Raw genomic sequence first — 15,202 nt, 5'->3', positions numbered from 1 at the left:
CGTCACGTAAGGTCCCAGTGCATGCTGGGATGAAGACTGTCTCGGACCCCATGTGTCTGCGGCTGCGCCCTCCTCACTAGTGCCAGTGCCATTAGGTAATTTAAGTTAACAGCACTTGAGGCACGCCAGGGGGGAATCGGGGGTCACTGTAAAATACTAAATTGATATTGAAATGAAAGGCAGATGGAGAGAGAGTGGTTAATGGAGGCTGCAGGCACCACCTTGGCATGTATAAAGTTATTGGTTTAGAGAGGGGTTAATGAACGCACCTCCAAGGTGCTTTCATTAGCCCCTACAAACCAATAACTTTATACATGCCTAATGCCAGGGTGCTTCCATTAACCCCTCCAAACCCAATGGGTATGTATAAAGTTATTAACCCCTTCAAACCAATAACTTTATACATGTCCATTGCCAAAGTTCTTCCATTAACCCCTCTCCAAACCAATAACTTTATACATGCCTAATGCCAAGGTGCTTCCATTAACCCCTCCAAACCAATAACTTTATACATGCCTAATGCCAAGGTGTTTCCATCCAAGGTGTTTCCATTAACCCCTTCAAACCAATATCTTTATACATGCCTAATGCCAAGGTGCTTCCATTAACCCCTGCAAACCAATAACTTTATACATGCCTAATGCCAAGGTGTTTCCATTAACCCCTTCAAACCAATAACTTTATACATGCCTAATGACAAGGTGTTTCCATTAACCCCTTCAAACCAATAACTTTATACATGCCTAATTACGTACGTTATTTTAAGGAGGTTTTTCTTATTAGATTACTCGATGAATCAAGAAATGTAATCGATAGAATACTCGATTACTAAATTATTCATTTACTGCAGCCCTACCGCCGAGCCTGCGACGTCATCACGTCCCCGCGCCTCGCGAGAGCAGTGTCTGCCGCTCGCCGCCAGAGAGAACAGACGCCAGCAAGCCCCGGACTTCCTGCACTGCTGGAGCCTGCCTCAGCCTCACTGAGCACCCCAGCCACACATACGAAGGTACTACAGCCTGGAGCGGGAGCACTTCATGTTGGAGGAGTGTGGCCCGTAGTCCGCCTGCAGGTTCAGAGTCTTCACCGGCACATAGGGACACTGTACGGCACATGGGGGCATTGTATGGCACATGGGGGCTAGGAATGGCACATAGGGGCACTGTATGGCACATGGGAGCAGACGCGTACATACAGGGGTCGCAGTTGCAGTGGGGGGGTGGCTTTGACGGGGAAGGGGCACCATGGATCAGTTTTGCACTGGGGCCCCATGGAATGTGTGTACGCCACTCGCCTGGGCTAACCTATACCGGGGCACTATACCTGTCTAACCTATACTGAGGCACTATACCTGGCTAACCTATATTTATTGGGGTACTATACCTGGCTAACCTATATTTATTGTGATACTATACCTGGCTAACCTATACTAAAGCACTATAGCTGGCTATTGTCTAACCTATACTGGGGCATCTATATCTGGCTACCTAATACTGTGGGCAACTATACCTGGCTACCTACAAATGGGGGCATCTATACCAGGCTCCATATACTGGGGGCTACTATACCAGGCTACCTATACCAAAATTCAAGTGATCTAGCTAAGCTTGCTGTTGCTAACTGCACTATTCTCAATTGCATATATTGACATCTTCTGTGCAGGTCCCGCTCAAGTACCGCTGTTGCCTGCAGTGGAGACCAGACATTGTTTGGAGCCGCCGAGCAGGACATCAACCTTGCCTGGAGCAACACAGCTGGTCCTTCTGGTTTGTTGTGCAGGTAGGTACTTTTGACAACACCAATGCCTGGCTACCTAATACTGTGGGCAACTATACATGGCTACCTAATACTGTGAGCAACTATACCAGGCTACCTAATAGTGTGGGCTACTATACCTGGCTACTTATCCTGGGGGCAACTATACCTGGCTACCTACAAATGGGGGCATCTATACCAGGCTCCATATACTGGGGGCAACTACACTCACCTAAAGAATTATTAGGAACACCTGTTCTATTTCTCATTAATGCAATTATCTAGTCAACCAATCACATGGCAGTTGCTTCAATGCATTTAGGGGGGTGGTCCTGGTCAAGACAATCTCCTGAACTCCAAACTGAATGTCAGAATGGGAAAGAAAGGTGATTTAAGCAATTTTGAGCGTGGCATGGTTGTTGGTGCCAGACGGGCCGGTCTGAGTATTTCACAATCTGCTCAGTTACTGGGATTTTCACGCACAACCATTTCTAGGGTTTACAAAGAATGGTGTGAAAAGGGAAAAACATCCAGTATGCGGCAGTCCTGCGGGCAAAAATGCCTTGTGGATGCTAGAGGTCAGAGGAGAATGGGCCGACTGATTCAAGCTGATAGAAGAGCAACGTTGACTGAAATAACCATTCGTTACAACCAAGGTATGCAGCAAAGCATTTGTGAAGCCACAACACGCACAACCTTGAGGCGGATGGGCTACAAAAGCAGAAGACCCCACCGGGTACCACTCATCAACACTACAAATAGGAAAAAGAGGCTACAATTTGCACGAGCTCACCAAAATTGGACTGTTGAAGACTGGAAAAATGTTGCCTGGTCTGATGAGTCTCGATTTTCTGTTGAGACATTCAAATGGTAGAGTCCGAATTTGGCGTAAACAGAATGAGAACATGTATCCATCATGCCTTGTTACCACTGTGCAGGCTGGTGGTGGTGGTGTAATGGTGTGGGGGATGTTTTCTGGGCACACTTTAGGCCCCTTAGTGCCAATTGGGCATCGTTTAAATGCCACGGGCTACCTGAGCATTGTTTCTGACCATGTCCATCCCTTCATGACCACCATGTACCCATCCTCTGATGGCTACTTCCAGCAGGATAATGCACCATGTCACAAAGCTCGAATCATTTCAAATTGGTTTCTTGAACATGACAATGTGTTCACTGTACTAAAATGGCCCCCACAGTCACCAGATCTCAACCCAATAGAGCATCTTTGGGATGTGGTGGAACGGAAGCTTCGTGCCCTGGATGTGCATCCCTCAAATCTCCATCAACTGCAAGATGCTATCCTATCAATATGGGCCAACATTTCTAAAGAATGCTATCAGCACCTTGTTGAATCAATGACACGTAGAATTAAGGCAGTTCTGAAGGCAAAAGGGGGTCCAACACCGTATTAGTATGGTGTTCCTAATAATTCTTTAGGTGAGTGTATACTAGGCTACCAATAACAAAATAAAATTCAAGTGATATAGCTCACTAATGCACTTGAATTGCAAATGCACCTCTTCTGTGCAGGTCCTGTTTAACTACCAGGGTATATCTTATGTGTTTTGACTGGGAGGTTTATATTGCTGTGTTACTTACTAGAGGGGGTTCTATACTGAGGGGCAGTATCTAGTCTACTAAAGAGGCATTATATTGAGGTGGCAGGCATGAGAAGAAGGGAGCAGTGACATGGAGCAATACAAAATGTGGACTTTTTTTATCATGTCACTTTCAGGCAGAGTGGGCCAATAGCACCCCATATGATGGCATCATCTCAAGCAGCATCAAACATCAAGAACTATTTCAAAATATCACTGAATGAAAATTATGCAAATTGCAACCTGTGCCCGGCTAAAATATCCAGAGGAAAAGACTCCCATACCACCTCAGCTATGTGGAAACATTTGAAAACAAAACATTTCTCCAAATTTCAGGAACTGAAAGGCACACGTTCACCATCGCCACTATTGCCTCCAGCTCCACCCTCAGCCCCTCGGTCTGTCAGTGAGGATTTAACATCCGAAGACCTAGATGAAGAATTAGCTTTTGTTCACAGTCCGGCATCAACGTCTAGTCCAGCTCCTAGTCCAGGATCAGCAGAGTCATCGTTTACTGAAAGTCCGTTCAAACCACCCCCAGTGAAACGCAAAGCAGTAACCCCACCTTCTCAGCAATGGACTATGTCAGCCTTTCTAGACAAAGAGCAAATTTTCAAACCAGGAGACAAAAGAGCTAAAACAGTTACACGATTAGTCGCTGAAATGATCTGTCAGGACAACCAACCACTATCCATAGTAGAGGATAAAGGTTTCAGAAAGTTGATAAACCACCTAGAGCCAAGATATGTCATCCCAAGCAGGAAACACATTGCAGAAAAGGTAATTCCAGAAATGTATGAAGAGGTAAAGACAAAAGTTCAGCACCTTCTAGAGAAAACCAATTTTATTGGAGTAACAACAGACATGTGGACATCTACATCTTATGATGATTATCTCAGTTTGACAGTTCACTTCATAGATGACAACTTTCTGTATCATCACCTGTGCTTGGAATGTATTCCCTTTCCTGAGGTTGCACATACAGCATCTGCCATAGAAGCTTTCATCACCAGCACTATGACAGAATGGAATCTGTCACAAAAAGTTGTGTGTGTCATGAGAGACAATGGTCCTAATGTGGTAGCAGCTTTACAGCGCAGTCCGTTTCACCACTTGCCTTGCCTGGCTCATACCTTTCAATTAGTTCTGAAAGATGGTTTATTGAACAAGAGTGAAATTAAGGAAATTATGACATCCTGCCAGAGTATTGTAGGACATTACAAACACTCTTCAAAAGCCATGAAAACCTTACGATCCGCTCAAGACAAGTTAAATCTGAAACCTCATCGTCTCATACAAGACGAACCAACTAGATGGAACTCTCAGCTTCACATGCTAGCTCGTCTCCTGGAACAAAAGCCAGCTGTTTTACTATCTGCTTCTGACCTAAATTTTCAGGTAGATCTTAGTGCTCGGCAGTGGACAATTATAGAAGAAGTGATACGAATCCTTGATGTGTTTGATAGAGCTACTTTTGTGGCCAGTTCAAGCCAAGTGACAATCTCTGAAATAATTCCTTTAGTCAACAGTACAATTCGTGCTTTGCAGAATTTCAAATCCACTATAGCTTCCATACAGGGATTCAGAAATTATTTGCTTGCATCAATGAAAAGGCGCTATCACTCTGAGTCTGAAAAATTCTATGCTCTTGGTACTTTACTGGATCCCCGATTCAAGGGAACTGTATTTATCAATAGAGAAAAACTTTAGGAAGCTAAATCCACACTGGCCATTGAGATTACAGATTCAGATCTAAGTATGCAAGGCGAGGACACTGATCGACATTCATCAGCACAAGGACTAGCAGCAGATAACAGTCAAACATCACAAACTGAACAACAAGGAGGTCATAGCATGTGGAGTTTTTATTCTCAATTGATGGTGGTACCATCTTCCAGCAGCAGCGAGCATTCTCTATCTCCGGAGGAAGAAATAAATGCCTACTTAGCAGAACCACTGATTCAACCATCCTCTGATATTTTCAAGTACTGGAAAGAAAACAAAAAATATCAGAATTTGAGAACACTCTCTAAAAAGTTCTTAATTACACCTCCTTCCACTGTAATTTCCGAAAGACTATTCAGCACATCAGGCATCATAGTTGATAGGAAACGAAGTAGACTGGACCCAGAATGAGTTTGTATGCTGGTTTTCCTGAACAAAAATCTTCCTTGAACGAAAAACTTTAGTAAATTGGGATATGGAGGAGGGTGCATTGTTTTAGCTTGAGGCCAGGATATGGAGTGTGCCATGTTTATATACGGGTTGCCTATTGTCCTGTTGATCTTTCCTGCATCTCTTAATTACATACCAGTAGGTGCAAACATGATCTTTAAAATTCCTATAAAACTTCAGTCTCAAGTAGATAGAAAATCCAACTGCCTGCTTCCTCAGGGCCTACGTCTAAATAGCTGAGGTGGTATGGGAGTCTTTGCCGGGCACAGGGTGCAATTTGCATTTCAGTGATATTTTGAAATAGTTCCAGATGTTTGATGCTGGTTGAGATGATGCCATCATATGGGGTGCTATTGGCACACTCTGCCTGAAAGTGACATGAAGAAAAAAAATATATAAGTGAAGTCTTTAACCCTACATTTTGTATTGATCCCTGTCACTGCTCTCTTCTTCTCAGGCCTGCTACCTCAATATAATGCCCCCTTAGTAGACTAGATTCTGCCCCTCAGTATAGAACCCCCTCTAGTAAGTAACACAGCAATATAAACCTCCCAGTCAAAACACATAAGATATACCCTGGTAGTTGAACAGGACCTGCACAGAAGAGGTGCATTTGCAATTCAAGTGCATTAGTGAGCTATATCACTTGAATTCTGGTATAGGTAGCCTGTTATAGTAGCCTGTAGGTATAGTTGCCCCCAGGATAAGTAGCCAGGTATAGTAGGCCACACTATTAGGTAGCCTGGTATAGTTGCTCACAGAAGCATCACAGGCAGAGGATCAGCTGGACAGCCAGGCAACATGTCAGCCTCCAAATCCCCCTAACTTCAGGTGCTTTAAAGGACAACTGAAGTGAGAGGTATATGGATGCTGCCATGTTTTTCCTTTTTTAAACAATACCAGTTGCCTGGCAGCCCTGCTTGTCTATTTGGCACCAGTAGTGTATGAATCACACCAGAAACAAGCATGCAGGTAATCTTATCTGATTTGACAAAAATGTCTGATAAACACCTGATCTGCTGCATGCTTGTTCAGGGCCTAAGGCTAATGTTTTCGAGGAAGAGGATCAGCTGGACAGCCAGGCAACTGTTATTGATCAAGTAATGGCAGCCTCCATATACCTCTCATTTCAGTTGTTTAGTTGTCCTTAAAGGGAACTTGTCACCAGGATTTTGTGCATAGAGCTGAGGACATGAGTTGCTAGATGGCCGCTAGCACATCCGCAATATCCAGTCCCCATAGCTCTGTGTGCTTTTATTGTGTAAAAAAAATGATTTGATACATATGCAAGTTAACCTGAGATGAGTCCTGTATGTGAGATGAGTCAGGGACAGGAGTCATCTCAGGGTAATTTGCATATGTATCAAATCGTTTTTTTGACACAATAAAAGCACACAGAGCTATGGGGACTGGGTATTGCGGATGTGCTAGCGGCCATTTAGCAACCCATGTCCTCAGCTCTATACACAAAATCCTGGTGACAGGTTCCCTTTAAGGTTACTTTCTTTCTGTGTTGACGAATACTTTGTTAAAAAAGTAAGGACTCTTTATTTTTTCATATTAAAAGAATATTGAGTTTGGATCAAATTGTTTCTTACATCGTTCACACAATTCTTATGTAAAGGATTCGTAGGATTCGAGATTCAAAAGATTCGAGAACCTTTTCGGATTCGGATTTGAAAAAAATTGGATTCGTCCCAATAATTCGTGAAATAATAAATCACTGGAGCGCCCCAGTGATATATTGGGTAGACTAGATGGGCCAAATGGTTCTTATCTGCCGACACATTCTATGTTTCTAGAAATGCATCTGTGATGAGATAAAGTAGACACATGAATAAAATACTTATACAGTGTGTGATTACCAACGTATACTTGATATACAGTAAGTCGGATGCCGGTTGAATAGTTTAACATCACTGTAATACACCAAAGAAACTTAGCTGATTTAAGTAGATGTAAAGATAAAGCCTGTCCTTTCATAGATGAAGGATGCGTAGCAGGGGGGGCTCCAGGGGGCCAAAAAACAACTCCATTTTGCCAGGGAGATGGGCTTTAAATGATAGAGCTCCAACTTGAATGGTGAGCCTTCCCCTAGAATCCACCTCTTAGGCCCATTTCACACGGGTGAGTATTCCGCGCGGATGCGATGTGTGAGGTGAACGCATTGCACCCGCACTGAATACCGACCCATTCATTTCTATGGGGCTGTTCACATGAGCGGTGATTTTCACGCATCACTTGTGCGTTGCGTGAAAATCGCAGCATGCTCTATATTCTGCGTTTTTCACGCAACGCAGGCCCCATAGAAGTGAATTGGGTTGCGGATGCGGTGCGATTTTCACGCACGGTTGCTAGGAGACGATCGGGATGGAGACCCGATCATTATTATTTTCCCTTATAACATGGTTATAAGGGAAAATAATAGCATTCTGAATACAGAATGCATAGTAAAACAGCGCTGGAGGGGTTAAAAAAATAAAATAAAATTTAACTCACCTTAATCCACTTGATCGCGTAGCTGGCATCTCCTTCTGTCTCCTTTGTTGAACAGGACCTCTGGTGAGCATTAATTACAGGAACAGGACCTTTGATGACGTCACTCCGGTCATCACATGGTACATCACATTATCTTTTACCATGGTGATGGATCATGTGATGACCGGAGTGACATCATCAAAGGTCCTGTTCCTGTAATTAATGCTCACCACAGGTCCTGTTCAACAAAGGAGACAGACGAGGAGACGGGCTAAGCGATCAAGTGGACTAAGGTGAGTTAAATTTTATTTATTTTTTTTAACCCCTCCAGTGCTGTTTTACTATGCATTCTGTATTCAGAATGCTATTATTTTCCCTTATAACCATGTTATAAGGGAAAATAATACAATCTACAGAACACCGATCCCAAGCCCAAACTTCTGTGAAGAAGTTCGGGTTTGGGTACCAAACATGCGCGATTTTTCTCACGCGAGTGCAAAACGCATTACAATGTTTTGCACTCGCGCGGAAAAATCGCGAGTGTTCCCGCAACGCACCCGCACATTTTCCCGCAACGCCTGTGTGAAAGAGGCCTTATAGTCCCGTGATCGGGTCTAATAGACACTGTCGGGTGAAAATAAACAGACCTCCTCCTCAACTATCCCCACCAATAGTCTTCGGACGCCATGCGTCCCAAGACTCACTTACAGGTAAGGACTACTCCCCTTATGCTCTCCATGCCTCGTTCTGAGCCGGCAACGGGACGAAGAAGGTGGTGCGCTCCTCATACGCCCGTGCGTGGAGCGCACAGTCACATGACACAAAATGGCCGTGCGCTCCACATACAGCGATCACGGACCGCAAGATGACTCAATCCAAGATGGCTGTGCGTTCCATGTACGCCGATCGTGGAACGCACAGATCCAGCGATCAGTAGGAGGTAATGCGCACATGTTGGTGACACAAAGCACATACAAAAAAAACGCCCAGACAGCATTCCCCCTAGTATCCCCACCCCCTGCTACACCATAACAGGGGGGGGGGGGGGAATTATTTAGGGAGGCATTATATAGCCAATGATATTATATATGGGGGAATATGGGAGATAGCGTATGGGGATAATATTATGACAGATCCATGGTCTAAATCGCTAAAAACAAATCGGACCATGTCATGTATGTTTAAACCGCCACAAGATAGATGAAGAATGTGGCAATACCATTATAGATATATACTGATTGTTAATAATCATTAAGTGATACATAAGATGAACTGGAGGCGACTGTAATATGTACATAGACTACTCCTAGGACAAAACGCATGACTACAGTCTTGATTCTACAGTATATGATACTACAGTAACGGTCAGATAAAGGACCGTATATTTATAATTATTAAATAACGCTTCATGCGTCCATAATTATTTCCGTGTAATAGAGGTGAAGCTTCTAAGACAAAAGGAGCACCCTCAGATGTAACAAGAGAAGGTAAGTCTCTCATTGAGTCCCCTAGGTGACTGGGACCGGAACCTATATATCCACTCCGTTTCTTTTTGGAGGATTCTATGGTCCCAGTCACCTTTTCTGGCGAAAGGTCTGATCAGTTCCAGTGCTGAAAATGACAGGGGTCCAATATCTCCTTCATGACATTCCCAGATGTGATTGGCCAACGAAATTCCCTAAATTGTTTCCCCACATAATCCAAGGGGCAGGAGTACTGACAGAGGTATACCACCCCTTTGCTTCTACAATTAATGAAGTCCCTTACAGTATAACTTATACACTGCTCAAAAAAATAAAGGGAACACAAGAATAACACATCCTAGATCTGAATTAATTAAATATTCTTCTGAAATACTTTGTTCTTTACATAGTTGAATGTGCTGACAACAAAATCACACAAAAATAAAAAAATGGAAATCAAATTTTTCAACCCATGGAGGTCTGGATTTGGAGTCACACTCAAAATTAAAGTGGAAAAACACACTACAGGCTGATCCAACTTTGATGTAATGTCCTTAAAACAAGTCAAAATGAGGCTCAGTAGTGTGTGTGGCCTCCACGTGCCTGTATGACCTCCCTACAACGCCTGTGCATGCTCCTGATGAGGTGGTGGACGGTCTCCTGAGGGATCTCCTCCCAGACCTGGACTAAAGCATCTGCCAACTCCTGGACAGTCTGTGGTGCAACGTGACGTTGGTGGATAGAGCGAGACATGATGTCCCAGATGTGCTCAATTGGATTTAGGTCTGGGGAACGGGCGTGCCAGTCCATAGCATCAATGCCTTCGTCTTGCAGGAACTGCTGACACACTCCAGCCACATGAGGTCTAGCATTGTCTTGCATTAGGAGGAACCCAGGGCCAATCGCACCAGCATATGGTCTCACAAGGGGTCTGAGGATCTCATCTCGGTACCTAATGGCAGTCAGGCTACCTCTGGCGAGCACATGGAGGGCTGTGCGGCCTTTCAAAGAAATGCCACCCCACACAATTACTGACCCAATGCCAAACCGGTCATGCTGGAGGATGTTGCAGGCAGCAGAACGTTCTCCACGGCATCTCCAGACTCTGTCACGTCTGTCACATGTGCTCAGTGTGAACCTGCTTTCATCTGTGAAGAGCAAAGGGCGCCAGTGGCGAATTTGCCAATCTTGGTGTTCTCTGGCAAATGCCAAACGTCCTGCACGGTGTTGGGCTGTAAGCACAACCCTCACCTGTGGACGGCAGGCCCTCATATCACCCTCATGGAGTCTGTTTCTGACCGTTTGAGCAGACAATGCACATTTGTGGCCTGCTGGAGGTCATTTTGCAGGGCTCTGGCAGTGCTCCTCCTGTTCCTCCTTGCACAAAGGCGGAGGTAGCGGTCCTGCTGCTGGGTTGTTGCCCTCCTACGGCCTCCTCCATGTCTACTGATGTACTGGCCTGTCTCCTGGTAGCGCCTCGATGCTCTGGACACTACGCTGACAGACACAGCAAACCTTCTTGCCACAGCTCGCATTGATGTGCCATCCTGGATAAGCTGCACTACCTGAGCCACTTGTGTGGGTTGTAGACTCCGTCTCATGCTACCACTAGAGTGAAAGCACCGCCAGCATTCAAAAGTGACCAAAACATCAGCCAGGAAGCATAGGAACTGAGAAGTGGTCTGTGGTCACCACCTGCAGAACCACTCCTTTATTGGGGGGTGTCTTGGTAATTGCCTATAATTTCCACCTGTTGTCTATCCCATTTGCACAACAGCATGTGAAATTGATTGTCACTCAGTGTTGCTTCCTAAGTGGACAGTTTGATTTCACAGAAGTGTGATTGACTTGGAGTTACATTGTGTTGTTTAAGTGTTCCCTTTATTTTTTTGAGCAGTGTATTTGTGGGGAGGGGTTATTATCGTCAAAGGTGCTTATGATGGCAATTCTAAAATGCTGAAACGTACAGTCCTGGTATATTTTGTCCGGGGGGGAAAAAAGAGAAGAGATGGGAATCTGTAATCTGGTATTTAACATTGTTTTTCCCTGCGGCTGCTGGGAGGTGGAAAGTTGTAGATCTCAAATGTACTTTTATATATGTATGCATTCTTATGGGACCTGTTACGAGAATACTTAGCTGGAATGTGAGGGGAATGGCGGATGCTACAAAGAGACACGGTCTGTTCCGTTACCTGTCTAGATATCAGCCGGCAATAATATGCCTGCAAGAAACGCATATGACCAAACAATCTATACATGTTAAATTCATCAAGGTCACCATTCCAGATGACAAAGACATTGTCTACATAACGTGTCCAAAAGAATATTTTGTCACACCACCACAGCTTGTTTGTCAGGAAAGACCACTTTATCCTCCCACCAGCCCAGAAGGAGATTAGCATAAGTGGGAGCACATAGCGGTCCATCTGAACTGGTGGAAGAAGCGTGAATCAAACAAGAAAATAGTATGCGTAAGAACAAACTCAAGAAGAGTCAGCACAAAATCATGAGGAATAGAACTATATTATGATTCTACATCAATGCTTGCAAAAGATCATGATGGTTCTAGATTGATTATTTAAATTTTCCTTGGGAAGTCCATTGTGTCTCTCGTAAAAGACGGAAGCGCTGAAACAAAACCCTCATAATCTTATCAACCACTGTTCTGTGTTATCGAGTTCACCCCAGATACAATAGGATTTATTATTTATCTGTTGACTATTTTTGTATATGGCCTCATATTACCATACTGATACTAGAGGTCCCCTGATGAACCTTTGATAATCTATAAGGGGAAACGCGTTGGAATATTGTATGTTGTTTCAGAAAGTGATAGGGCTGTATAAGAACAGGTTAGCCCAGGTACATGGACAGAGTACACCTACCTTCAAGGTGTATCTCTAGGCTGAGCAGTGTTGGTAAGGGCAAGAATAGGGACAGATATTTTATATCTCAATTTTTCTGTCCCAAATAAACCTTGTCCTGATTTTTTACTAACTGTCCAGTGTATTGACAGCTTATTGCACTAGATATCATGGTCCGGTCTGTAGGATGTTGTACGTTGTGTCAGTAATTGATAGGGTTGTATAAGGACAGGTTAGCCTAGGTACGTGGACAGAGTACACCTACCATCAAGGCGTATCTCTGGGCTGAGCAGTGGTGGGAAGGGCAAGATCAGGGATAGATATATCATACTTTGATTATCCTTCATTTTGATTGTCTTGCCATCCGCCGAGTCGCCTTGCTAGCCGTCCATTGTATTGACAGCTTTATGTACTACAGATATCATGGTCCAGTTGGTGACCGTATTTATTAATTCTTGTATTTTATACTGTATGTAGATTAAACGTTTACTAACACTAGTTGATTACCTTTAGGTTTAGGGCTCATGCACACGAGTGTATGTATTTTGCTGTCCGCAAAAAATACGGATGACATCTGTGTGCATTCCGTATTTTGCGGAATGGAACAGCTGGCCCTTCATTGAACAGTACTATCCTTGTCTGTAATGCGGACAATAATAGGACATGGTCTATTTTTTTTTGTGGAATGGAAATACGGACATACGGAAACGGAATGCACACGGAGTATCTTTAGGTTTTTTTTGCGGACCCATTGAAGTGATCCATAGATCTCCCCATTCAATGTTCCAATTGTTCTGCCAGAGTTATTTCAGGCTGACAGCTCAGGGCATGTGTCCTTTCTCAAGAAAGTTTCCTTTCTGATGTAACTCTTTCCCTTTAACTGCCACAGCTTCTAACAGAAGATATGGCTGGTGGAAGTTGAAGATTTAAACTGAGCATGTGTGACCACCTCTATGAGGAGGACAGAGAAATAAGGAAAAGAACAAACAGCAGGTGGTGCTGTACAGATGAGTTTATTGAATAGCTCATTGGCTATACTACATTTTTAATTACATGCAATTAAAAAAGTATTCAGATCCAGGTTCTGGTTTAAAAAATGTAGTATATTTTTTGAGGCACAGCCCCTTTAATGACCTATTGATGGAAAACAAGTGAATGTAAAATGGATTCCATTTTAGTATAAAATACTTACAATACATCAAACCATAGATTTCACATCCTTTGATGCAACCATGCATTTTAACATAGCAGTACTAACTTGGTAAAAACCACAAGGGCCAGCATGCATTGTAACATTTCTAGGTTTTACCATAGGTCTTCAGTTGATGGTCTCCCACAGCTATTTTTAATGTAAGCTGTTAGTAGTTATGGTCTGTAGTGATGTGTGCAATCAAGATTCCAGACTATACAGTAATGTTATAGAAGGAAAATGAGTACAATCATTAAGTGGTCAACTTGAAAGGAGCTGCTTGAGGAAGTCGCATATCAACTAGACAGTTTTTTCCCTATCAAAACATCCATATTCTAAGAATACTAAACATTTCATAAGCATGCTTCTTGGCTTTACAACGCTATACACAATGTAAGTTATTGTTACTCATCATGTTAAAGGGGCATTCAGGTTTCTAAAAGTTATCCCCTTATCCACAGGAGCCCCATTGATCACGAGAATGGGTACCCCATACATCCGTCAGAGCCCCTTGAAATGAATGGAGTAGCAACTCAAGCATGCGCACTGCTGCACCATTCTTCTCTATGAGAGTTCAGGAAACAGCTGAGTACAGCGCTCGGCCGTTTCCAGAACTCCCATACAGATGGATTTATGGATAAATAACTTTTAACAACGGGAATACCCCTTTAAGTAAATACCACCAAAAAAAAACTAGTAAATTATTGTTATTCATGACCAACTTGATGATGATAGTGCTTACGGCACTTGTTAAACATGATCTGCACGCAATAACATAACCCCATAAATGGCCACCATTGCCCAATGGGATTTTACCAACGTGTTTTTTTATGAAAAGCTACATTTAAAAAATTGCATGTTTTGTTGTGCCAACCTTTACAATTCCTCTATTGTTTTGTACAGTTCCCTCCTAATATCCAACATTACTGAAATACTAATAACTCTTGGGAAAGGCTGTGAATCCAGAATTCACCCTACAATTTACCTACCATTTGCCTGCCACGCATTGCCGACCACACGGTAATTCAGTAATACATATCTAGGCCACTCGTGATTGCTACTTCATCATAAATATCTCCATTTCCTACAGAAGCATTTACATAAATGTGTGTGAAATAAGGTTTTCCTATCCTTTTAGAAATCAGGAACCTGGCAAATGTAATGTACAGGATTTCAAAGTCAGTCATAAAAAATATTTGGCCTTTAACATAGCTATTCAGATGTGTAGTATTAATGAGATAAAATGTGCCTTGTAAATACTGTGGAAATTATGATTACCCAAGAATTCCAACCTCAACTCTTTAAAAAGATTTTATACTGCCATCTGTCTCTTTTTATTAATGTGTTCACTTTTGTGCCAGAATGAATCATTTTTTGTTTGCAAACAGTTTTTATCAAGTTACTAGAAACAAACTGACAGAAAGCGCTGTGCCTGCAAATATTTTTGGATTCACAGGCTTACTGTCACAAAAGAATAAAAGAGTACAGAATACATTGCGCTTCTTACTAACCTAAATAATGTACTGATTTAGTTTTTTTTGTTGGCCTTAACATTATTTCTAATTCCTCCATTCCATTCACAAGGACATATGAGGGCTTATTCCTTTGCAGGATAAGTTGTATTTTATAATGGCACCATTTAATTTATCATATCTTGTCTTGGAAAATAAAAAATAA

At 42.9% G+C, this 15,202-nt stretch overlaps 1 long non-coding RNA gene across 1 annotated transcript; it reads left to right on the top strand.

Moving 5' to 3' along the window:
• Positions 1 to 442: 442 nt before the first annotated feature.
• Positions 443 to 829, top strand: LOC120996937. Its single transcript, XR_005777989.1, has 2 exons — positions 443 to 527; positions 702 to 829. It is a non-coding gene; the product is annotated as an uncharacterized LOC120996937 (long non-coding RNA).
• Positions 830 to 15,202: the final 14,373 nt, after the last annotated feature.

This window comes from Bufo bufo, chromosome 4 (assembly GCF_905171765.1).
Source record: "Bufo bufo chromosome 4, aBufBuf1.1, whole genome shotgun sequence".
Lineage (NCBI taxonomy): Eukaryota > Metazoa > Chordata > Amphibia > Anura > Bufonidae > Bufo > Bufo bufo.
The sequence above is the reverse complement of the archived record's forward strand: the minus strand, read 5'-3'. Positions and strand labels throughout refer to the sequence as shown.